This window comes from Acromyrmex echinatior, chromosome 7 (genome assembly GCF_024713525.1).
Source record: "Acromyrmex echinatior isolate Ae372 chromosome 7, ASM2471352v2, whole genome shotgun sequence".
Taxonomy (NCBI): domain Eukaryota; kingdom Metazoa; phylum Arthropoda; class Insecta; order Hymenoptera; family Formicidae; genus Acromyrmex; species Acromyrmex echinatior.
In genome coordinates, this window is record NC_141858.1 from 2,827,912 (window position 1) to 2,840,272 (window position 12,361).

General features: G+C 31.5%; 1 protein-coding gene and 1 pseudogene across 2 annotated transcripts in view; both read right to left on the reverse strand.

Moving 5' to 3' along the window:
* Positions 1–12,361, reverse strand: part of LOC105155055 (uncharacterized) — a 556,628-nt gene that overhangs the window by 371,534 nt on the left and 172,733 nt on the right. The gene's annotated exons all lie outside the window — the stretch shown is intronic.
* On the reverse strand, positions 108–3,389 carry LOC147908978 (uncharacterized; annotated as a pseudogene).

Genomic DNA, 12,361 nt, shown 5'->3' on the forward strand with positions numbered 1-12,361 from the left:
AGCAATGGAGATTATTTTGAATAAAAAATTTTTTATCATTTTCAAACGTGTAATTTTTACAAAAAAATTCCGGTTTCATACTTCTACACCTGGTAAATTCAAACCGAAATATTTAGGGAATAAGATCAGCTTTGATCGAATATAGGATTTTTTTTACTTAATTGATGAAATTAAAATTTATTGATGCTGTCGTGTATGTCAAGGGACGCGAGAAACGAACGTGGCTGCGGAACTTGCTTCTGGATGATGAGCGAGAACGCATGTACATTGAGATCCTGGATGCAGTTTACGACAGAACACATGGAATCTTTATCTAATATAGATGTTACTAATATTATACGATGTGGACAACGTGTTAAGAATTGCGCGTTACAAAATGTATTGAAAATATATAACTGGTGGTTGTAAAAGAATTTTTTAAATAAAAATACGTTAACGTATTTATTATGTATTTCTTTTCCCTTCCTTTGTAATGTATAAACGTACGTATAAACGTATGTATAAACGTACGTATGTGCGTATAAACGTATGTATAAACGTATGTATGTATGTATGTATAAACGTATGTATAAACGTATGTATGTATAAACGTATGTACGTATGTATTAGGTGCGCAACTAAGTTCTCGCTGTTATTTTGATGAAAATGCAACTTTATTGTGAAAAAATGGCTTGGAAATGGCTTGGCGGGTAACTCCTAATACTGAAGCAAGCTCTTCTTGCGTTTGGCACGGATCCTCATCGAGCAATGCCTCCAATTCAGCGTCTTCGAAGGTTTTTGGCCTTCCTTCACGCGGACGGTCGTCAACATCAAAATCACTGTTTGAAGCGACGGAACCAATCTCGGCACGTTGTTTCACTTAGAGCAGCATCTCCGTAAACTTTTTGGAGCTCTCTATGCGCTTCAGCCGCCGTTTTCTTCGAATGAAAGAAGAAAATCAATACTTCCCGAATATGACGATTATTTGGCGCACCTAATATAAATGTATGTACTTATGTACGTATGTATAAACGTATGTATAAACGTATGTATAAACGTATGTATAAATTCGTGACAAAGAAAATACAAGGATAATTTTATAAGCGTTGGACCGCTAACCGTCAGTGTTTTCATGCTGAACTATGCTACGATCGTACGTCTCGATTCTTCATCCGTACGCATTATGATGACCGAAACGATGCTACGCCGTATGTTTGACTTTAACGGATGTATCGATGTAACGTTCGAACGATGAGCTCGACTCGTCGATACGGTAGATACCAAGTATACGCGATCCAACATCGCATCTGAGAACATTATATGTGATAGCGACATCTTCAATGGACATCAGCTCATTGATTGCGAACTATTAGCTTTAGTTTTTAATAAGTACGAAAACCGATGTAATAAGATGTAAATAAAACATTTTTTGTTCGCCTTATTTCATGTTTATTGTCTTTTACTTCCCATCCTTTGCCTCAACGCGCCAGGAAAAACCATAAAAATTGAATAAACTGTATCATACAAAAGAAACTCGTACTCTATTAATTCTTCCATCCTTTCTTCACTCATAACACGCGCGCTCTATCTTTCTCTAACATGCAAGCCTTTATTATCGATACATTTTTAAAGAAAAGAAAAATATGTCATGGTCAAATTCAAACCTTTATTATCAATGCATTTTTAAAGAAGAACATGGTCAAATTTTGATAACAAAAAAAAGGAGCCCTATTGTGTAGGAGCCTTATTGTGTAGGAGCCTAGACCTTTCCCCTCTTTCCCCCGCGTTAGGTATCCCCCGCACCTACAAGTACTTCCCCGCACCCCGCATTCCCCTTTAGCCCCTGGGTTAGAACCCGCCTAGTATATCTACTCCTTCGCATTGGAAACAAGATACCTTAGTTATCAATTTCCCATGACCATTATTTGTATTTGACAAAACCGCATTATTTCTCACTCTATCGAAGTTTTCGTTGTCGGTTTCCGTTTGGTTTGCACTTTTTTCTCTGACTTCTTTTCCGATTTGATACTCACAGCATTAGTTAATTACTACTGTTGGTCCTGTTTGAAATTATTGCGCATCCTTTTCCGAAAGTTTCAAAGCTGTGGCCACTTATACTGTTTTGTTGAACCCTCGTTAATAATTGAGCCAATAATTGAGCTCGACGACTGATCAGGCCAAAAACAAGTTGATTTCGAAGGGCAGTTTTCAAATATCCTTCGAAATTGCAGTGGACACTTAATGCACTTCTGCAATGCAGCCACAAAATCTTTCACGCTCTCGCTCTTCTGCTGCTTACGTTGATAAAACCGGAAATTTTCCGCAATCTCTAATGGTTTCGGGGCATAGAACCTGCAAGGCTACTCGTAAGTGTATTAAACGTTGCGCTATAGGAATTTGCCGGTGCCAGTTTATTGCAGATCATATCGAAAGCTGCTGACCCAATGAAATGCAGGAGATACATTATTTTCCGATCTTCCGATATTTTGAAAATCTTAATGGCGGCCATGAATCTCTATAATCGTCATTTCCAGTCTGTAGCGGACGAGTCAAAAGTATCAATGCTGAAACTTCCGTGTAACACTACCTCCGCCTGGTGGACGAACTTTTTGGACCTCTTCTTCTCTCCTTTATTTTTTTGTCAAATTCTTCCACGTAATTACTCTCTTGTATGTGCCGCGTAGTGTAATAATACGCCCGATAAGCACGTTGTTATATCAAAATTAATACACCATTATGTGGATTCTCATCTCACTCGGGACCGTCCTTATTTATAAAGGAAGGATTCTCGTCGCCATTTTTTTATTGTGTATGAAAGAACCACACACTCGCATACTTGGATAAACGATATATTTTCCGTGAGGTAGTTCGTGATACATTTCTCGCTGAGAGCCACCGGAAAAGAGAGAGTCAAGCAACATGCGCGCCAACTTAAAACGTCTCGCTAAATCGCAAAAATCTCTAGTGTCCTCGGCGGATCCCTAACTCATAGCGTAGGAAATGGCGTTTCAAACGTCCTGAACTATCTAACATCTCAAGGGCAACATTAAAAAAAAATGTAACTCCTTTAACAATAAAATCAATGGGTGAAACGAAATGGGAAAGCCGAATTAAGGCAATTCATCCTTTAGTTTCTCAATTAGGTGAAGTTTAATAGAAATCGATCAAATACGCAATCAAAATACAAAATACATGGCATATTCAATTATTGGTAAAATCAAATCATTTAAATTTGTTTTTTCATCAATCATTTGACATGATTTTCAAAAATATTATTAGCAAAATGCAGAATACAACAAATACTCAAATATTAGCCATTCTCTTAGATCTTTCTAATTTGATTACACATGTTGACAAGCAAAGAAATGACGAAATTATTGTGTATTTTAATATTTTTAAAATGCATAATATAATATAATATGGCTCAAATAATTAAAATAAAAGAAAATGTGATAAGAAGAGCTACGACCCAAAATAACAAAGTTAATTATCAAATACAAAAAACATTAAAAATAAAAAAGATAAGAATATGCCTACATTAAACTAATATGTTTCGATTCCGATCAGGTCATTTTCGACGTTATAAAAATAATATGTAAAATGGTTGAATACAAAGATAAGCTAACAAAATAATACTTATAAAAATTTGATGGCGAAGAAAAATTGACCAAAGCGTATAAGTTAGAGATTTAAGATGATGATTTCATTTAAAAAAAAATTTCTGAGAAATTTTTACATATAGATGATGAAAAAGTAAATCCTGGATTTATGTCATGGTTTAGAGTCAAAAAATATCGCTGAGTATAAATATCTCTCTATAATGTCATTAAGTATAATGTCAAACAATTATTAGTTAATCCTTCAAATAATAGGTTAATCTGGATTCTATAAGTATTATATAATAGTAAATCATGTAAAAATTGAAATATACAAATAAATTTTTTTAGTTATCGGCAATAATAATGAATTGTATAAGTAGAAATATATAGAGTGTAAAAAATTAATAATAAAAGCTAAAGCTGAATTTAATAAACTATTGTATAATACACAGTGCGACAAATATGTTCCCGGACACGAACCACATCTCAGCAACCAGTGGCGACATCTGTGCGTTCAAACATGCATTTTAAAGATTGAACATTTTGTTATCATCTGTCAAAGTTTCATTCATTTTGGTTGACATATAACGAAGATATGATAGTTCATGTTAAACAAGATTTTGGTCGAGGTAGAAATTTTAATATGGAACAAAGAACAGTGATTAAATTTAACGCAAAACTTGGTAAAAGTGAACATCACTTCAGAAACATTCCGATCGATGCAACAAGTTTACGGCAGTCAATGTCTAGGTCGTACAGCTGTTTTTGAGTGGCATAAGCGTTTTTTGGAAGGCAGAGAGACCCTTGAAGATGACAAAAAATCAGGACGGCCAATTTTGGTTCGAACACCCGAAATGATCGAAAAAGTACATGATTTTGTTGCAAATGATCGCAATGCATCACTAAAAATGATGGAGGAGGCTTTAAATATCAGTAGAGAAACGATTCGAACCATATTACATGAAGATTTGGGTAAAACGAAGGTTTGTGCGAAGTTTGTTCCACATTAAGAAGCGATCAAAAACTTCATTGATTGTCCGTCAATGTTTGGCTCGAAATCATGTCTCTGTGTTAAACCATCCACCGTATTCACCTGATTTGGTCCCCTGCGACTTTTCATTATTCCCAAAATTGAAATTGAAATTGAAAGAACGCTTTTTTGATGACATTCCGACCATCCAATCAGCTTCTACACAGGCACTAGAGGCAATTCCGCAAACTGAGCTAGAACATGCATTTGAATCACTATTGAATCGCTGTAACAAGTGTATTGAAGTTATTGAAATTGAATCGCTGTAACAAGTATATTGAAGTTATTGAAATATTCTCCAGAGGAGAATATTTTGAATAATAAAACCAAAAAAAATGCATATTGTTGTTTCAATTATGATTTTCAGGCCCTGTCCGGGAACATATTTGTCGCACTGTGTATATAAAATTTGAATTGTATATTGATTTGTAAAAGTCAAAATGTACTTTAATAATCGCAATGTGTAGTAGTCTGATATTAAAATTGTAATGTCATAAGATAAAAAGTAAGTCAGGAAAGTAAAATTAATAATATAATTGAATATAAGCTGAAGCAAAATTGCGATGAAGATCACCAGTCATTGCCAGCTAGTGTGTAATGAGAAATGACCTGTAGAAAACGAATTAAGGAAATGGTACGAAAAGATAAATAGGAAGAGGAAAGAACTAAGAGAAAAAAAGAGATCATATAATGAGAAGATAAAATTTTGATTAATCCATATTACCGATTTTTTATACTTTATACATTTCTACTTATACAATTCACTATTACTAATCTTTACTAATCTTTACTTTTAAATTATCTGTAATTTTCAATTTTATACAATTCACTACTATTGCTGATATAATCAAAAAAATTTTTTTGTTCATTTCAATTTTTACATGATTTAACACCGAAAGAAATCAAAGCTCAGTTGGATAATGTTCATCTGCATTACATCTGCATCAGCGTTTGCGACTGTATAATTGGGTGAATGAATTTAAACGTGGTCGTACATCCACATGTGATGCACCTCGTTCGGACCTCCAATTGAGGCTGCTACGCCAGAAATCACCGATATTATTTTGATTGACGAGCGAAAGTGCGCGAGTTTGTTGAGGCCACAGACATATCACATGGCACAATGATTTCTATTTTGCACGAACAATTAGGTATAAAAAAGCTATCGGCAAAATGGATGCCGCGTTTGCTCACAATGGACCATAAGCGCGACCATGAGACGATTTCAAAACAATGTTTGGAAATGTTTCAACGTAATCTAGATGAATTTCTGCGTCGATTCATTACTCTGGACGAAACATGGATCCATTATTTCACACCTGAGACGAAGGAACAGTCAAAACAATGGACTTCACCAAGTGAATCAGCTCCGAAGAAGGCGAAGACCGTGAAGTCGGCCGGAAAGATAATGGCCACGGTTTTTTTTGAGATGTATGCGGTATAATTCATATCGATTACCTTTCGTCGAAGCAAACGATCAATGGCGATTACTACGCAGCCTTATTGGATCCTTTCAACAAACATTTTAAAGAAGAAAACGTCCCCATTTGGCGAAGAAGAAAATATCTTCCATCAAGACAATACACACCCGCCCGAGTACTCGACACCGATGGCCAAATTCAACTAATTCCGCTACGAATTGCTTTCCAGCATATTCGCCAGATTTAGCCCCCTACGACTATTTCCTGTTTCCAAACCTGAAGAAATGGTTCGGAGGAAAGAGATTCACCACCAGAGAGCAGCTCATCGTCGAAACAGAGGCTTATTTTGAAGGACAAATCATATTATTCGGACGGCTTGAAAAAGTGGAGAATCATTGGATCAAGTGTATCGAGCTGAAAGAAGACTATGTTGAGAAATAAAAATGAATCAATCAAAAAAAATGTTTTACTATGTTTTTTTAAAAACTTATTGTCTTGCCCTCGTACTTATAGAATCCAGATTAACCTATTATTTGAAGGATTAACTAATAATTGTTTGACTTAATGGCATTATCAGCGATATATTTAGTGATATTTTTTGAATCTAAACCATGACATAAATCTAGGATTTACTTTTCTGTAATCTATATGTACTTTCTGTCATCTATATATAAAAATTACTCAGAGATTTCCTCTGAAATGAAATCATAGCTTAAATATCCAACTTATACACTTTGGTCAATTTTTCTTCGCCGTCGAATTTCTATAAGTATTATTTTGTTAACTTATCTTTGTATCCAACCATTTTACATATTATTTTTATAACACTGAAAATGACCCAATCGGAGTCGAAACGTATGTTACTTTAATGTAGGCATTCTTATTTTTATTTTTTTAATGTTATTATTATTTTTAATGTTATTTATATCTTATGATGTACATTAAATTTGTTATTTTGACTCGTAGCCCTTCTTAATATATTTTCTTTTATTTTAATATTTTTATAGAAAAAGCTCAAACATTAGTCGATGAAATAGAAGTAGAGTATCCATTTCGAGAAATTAATTCTATTCGTCCAAGAAAAAAAATGAGGCAATTTTAATACAAAGCTGTAGATGATATTCTTGATACTAAACAGCATTTTAAAGTTCATTTTTATTATCAAATTTTAGATTCAATAAAAAATTTAATAAAAGGAAGATTTGAATTGCACCAGCAACACAATAATTTTTTAAATTTTTTATATAATATGCATAGAATTTCTAATGATGACTTAAAGAAACATTGTTCGGATCTTCATATTAAACTAACTAATAGTAACAGACAAGAAAAAGATACAGATAGAAATGAATTATATAATGAAATTGTAACTCTTAAAACTCTCAAAGTCAATGAAATTATAGAACAATCTAATCCAGAAAAAGTATTGCAAAGTAATAATATTTAATTCCTAAAAACTTGAACTTGTATTTCCAAATTTGGTGATAGCATTAAGAATTTTCTAAATTTTACTTGTTTTAGTTGCTTCGGGGGAAAAATTTTTTTCTAAATTAAAATTTATTAAAACACTACTACTACTTACGAAGTACAATGGATACAATGGGTACATAATAGATTTTCCGATTTAGCTTTAATTTCGATTGAATCTTTACTATGTGTTATTTTTTAGATATAAACGACATTATTAATGATTTCGCTAACTTAAAAACAAAGCGTATAAATATTTAATGTTTATTGTATTAAATTATTATATACGTATTATGTATTTTATAATATTTATACAACATATCATAGACATATGTTTATTATTGATTTTTAAAGACTACTCATATAAAGTCTAAAAAAACTTACAAGTATGTATATTGTATAATTTTTGGAATAATATATTTACATCACATTATGTACAGCATTTTTTATTTTATGTAACATAGGGAGAGAGATAGTGCCAAGAACCAAGCTCACACGCAAGCGACTTTATAAATACGGCTCTGCTCCTAAAAACCATTAAAACACATATTAAAACACAATAGAATACCTTCTTTTATTTTGATTGCGCTTAATGCGGATATTTCTCGCATAAACGTTGAAACTGCACCAAATTTGCAACTACCGACGCATTGCAATTGATTTCTTTCACAAAATTCTTTACAATACTAAATTCTTTCCAACTTAATACATAGTGAGGGCATAAAGATTTCTTCCGGCAATATGAGGACTGTATGCGCAATATTTTTAACGTCACCACGACATTGTATACGTTTTGGTCAATCTTTTTTATAATACTGTTTGCCTACATATTTGTCAGGACTGGTAAACTCCTATTATTTTCGCATTGGCAATGTTTCAATAGGTCTATTCGACTTGCTTACACTTTTTACACTCAGCATCTTTGTTTTTTTTTTCAGCGCTAAATATATATCTATGCTATAAAAAGTGTAAGCAAGTCGAACAGACCAAATGCCTCTACGAATCATATCCGTTCTTCGAGAAATTAAAGTGCAATATAGCTGTCACTCGCATGACTAATTCTATTAATTCTAAAACATGAACACATATGTATGACATGCTTGAGAATTACTGTAAAGCTGTTTATTATATTATAGCAACGTGATGTGTTCACGTTTTAGCTAGAATTAGTAGAATTAATCATACGAGCGACAACAATATTTCATTTTAATTCCTCGAAAATCGGGCACAATTTGTAGAGGCGCTGAATACTGCCAATGCTAAAACAATAGAAGTTTATCGTCCTTGATATATGCTGTTCTACATACATTCGAAGCAACAATGTTTCGTGTAACTCCGAGCTGCATGCCTGTTAATAGCGCTATTATTTTCAATCGCGGTATGTGCGCGTGTGCGTTTATAATATTTGACCTCAAAGCTTTAAGAATTGCGCTACTTGTATCCCTCAAAATTCAACTTTAAATCGATACCTCATTTCTTATATGATATAACCAAATCCCTTGAGGAAATAATAGAGACCCCCTGACTCAACTAAACCACGCGATCTTTGCAAAATTTTAAGTTAAAATCGGTCACACAGTGTTATCACAGAATACTGACGAGCGAGCATCGAATCGTCAAGGTTGAAAATATGGAATAAAAGTGTGATCGCGGAGACGGTCATCGGTCAGTAACAATACAAAAAACATTACTCTGCCCGTCGCCTCCACGAATAGTTGAAAGTATACATCGCAACGCAAATAGTGTTAAGAGGGAGTTTGTGAAAGTGAAGCTAAAGCAAATTGTGAACTGTGAATCAAGTTCTATTATATTTTATTAAAAATTACAAAGTGTATAAGTTTATTGGTTACTAACAAAAGAAGTTTTACAACTGTCCGAAATCGATTTGATTCTCTATGAAACATGTTGTTAAACAAAAATCTAAGAGAAACGTATTTGTTTATTCATACCTAACTCTGTTTAAGACATAAAACACCCTTTTGAAAAAAATGGTGTTTTTTTTCGAGACGAATAAGTCGGAAGTATAAAAGATAGAAAAAAATTTTTTTAACAAAAGTTATACGATTTCAAGAATACTTTAAAGATATAAAGAAAACAAATGTTTATTTTTTGTTTAACAAAATACTTCTACCACCCATAATTTTCTTAAATTTTCAAATTTGTTTTCTACTAAATTAAAGATTATTTTTTTACGAATTCAACCATGTGTAATAACATTACATTACGACACATCATTTTTGAGAATTAATTATTAACACTTCCGTATATATACGCTATGTTCATATGCGTAAGTAATTGTCATCGGAATAATAAAATATATAAATCAACGTATAAGGAAATTGACATGGTTAATATTTGTAACACTATAAATTATAAATAATGTTAAGAGTTATAATAATTTTTATTATTTCTCCTTGAAGTGAGTAAAATTTTTTTATTCATCTCTGTACATTATTTCCTTATAATATCTTAAGATTATTTTCTTAGTTATTTTCAGTTTTATGCTTTAATATCTTACTTACTTTTACTTATTAACTTTTATAATACATTTTCAGATACTGTTTTACTATTAAAAAGTAAACATAAATTTACATAAAATAATGAAATTATAAGTCTCATTTCTATGATATATTTTATATTTTATTTTATTTAAGAATCTCATAACAGTCATAAAATAGTTATTAATTTAACACTTATATATTTCTTACAGTTAATTTTAAAATGTGGTTAGAAAAATCTTATTTTCCACAAATATTGATTCTAATAGTGTTTTTATCGATTCATGGATTGGACATTATCTCAATATTTCAGATTTAACACCTGTAGGAAAACATATTACTACTATGATTATACCGAAATGTATTACAGGGAAAATACAACCATTAGATGTCTATGGATTTAGAATTTGAAAAAATTTTGCTAAAAGATTTTCAGATATTGTTTTATTATTGAAAATATAAATTTATATGAATAAAATAATATAATAAAATTATAATCTCTGCTACATAATCAATTGTCATCCCCGCGATATCAACTTATTTAAAATTCGTGATTTAAAAGTGGTTATACAAACGAAAGACCAGAAGAATTTGAAAATCCAGTAGAGAGAGAGAATTTAGTTTTGATAAAACTTCAACAACATGTGATATCGAAGGTTGCAGTAATATAATTGCAGTAAAATGTTCATAGTTTAAGAAGTCATTATGTTTAAAATACTTTTTCATCGAGTATCATTATGATGAATGTAATGAATAAATGATACAAAATGTGAATTTATTGTGTATAAACATTTAGAAATAATTTCATTATTAAGTATGTTTAGAAATTACGTAAATGACAATGATATTAAAGCGTAAAACTGAAAAAAACTGAAAATAACTTTAAGAGAATAATCTTAAGATATTATAAGGAAGTAATGTACAGAGACGAATAAAAAAGTTTTACTCACTTTAATGAGAAATAATAACAATTATTACAACTCTTAACATTATTTATAATTTGTAATGTTACAAATATTAATCATATCAATTTCCTTAATCATTATGTATTTTATTGTTCCGACGACAATTACTTACACATGAAGGATGGATAGCGTATATACGGAAGCGTATATACTAATTAATAATTAGTTCTCAAAAATGATATGTCGTAATGTAACTTCATTACACATGGTTAAATTCATAAAAAAATAATCTTTAATTTGATAAAAAAAAATGTTTTAATTTAGGAAAATTATGGATGATGGGATATTTTGTTAAACGAAAAAATAAACAAAATTTTTTTTCTTTATAATTTTAAAGTATTCTTAAAACCGTACAACTTTCAATTACGAAATTTTTTTCTATCTTTTATACTTTCGACGATATTGCCTCGAAAGAAAAAATACCCGTTTTATTCAAAAGGGTATTTCACTCCTTAAACATAAGTTAGAGTTATATACAAAACATATGTCTTATATTTTCGTGTTTAACAACATATTTCATAGAGAATCAAATCGGTTCCGGATAATCGTGAAACTTCTCTTGTAAGTCCCCTCGTGGATCTACTGTGCCGATAAACACATAAGGTGTAATGAAATTTTTATGGATCAATCATGTAGTATTCAAACGGAGAAGCTTTGGATATGATGTTTATTTTAAGTGAGTGTGGAGGTCAATTTAGAGCAACTGAAACTGAAGAGAATTATATCCGAATCGCATTCCTCATTCGCACTGTGTTCTTTCTCGCTTAGCTAAGCGAATTGCCAAAAAAAGGTATTATTCCACTTAATTACAATAAAGATAGACAAATTCGATGTCCAATTAGAGACCAAAAGACGCCAGAAGTTCTAAAATGGAGAAAAACAGACAATTATTTTCAGCACATCAAAATTCAACGGATATATCTTTCAAAGTGCAAAGCACAAAAATCTCTCCTAAATATTGTCGACTGTATTAGTTTTCCTTTAACAATTAAATTTTACAAATTTTGTTTATATTGGTTAACATATTGAGCGGAATATTTGGCAATATTAATTTAATTATTAATATATTTTTACTGTATTTCGTAAACATATCAGTTAACAGTTGTAATACTTAATGCAGGGTCTATAATAGGAATCGTATACAGTCGTGGAATCTTAAGTCGTAGGAAATTGACCAATTACAGTTAAATATAAGGAGAATAATCGGTTCTGACTGCTCAATTTTCTAAACTAAAAATTTCACGATTCTTATTGTAAACAGCATAAGTCGTGTATATGTCTGTCATTTTCTCTCTCTCTCTCTCTCTCTCTCTCTCTCTCTCTCTCTCTCTCTCTCTCTCTCTCTCTTTCTATCCAACTAAAACCTATGCCAATACTGGACCCAATATAACCCAATATAATG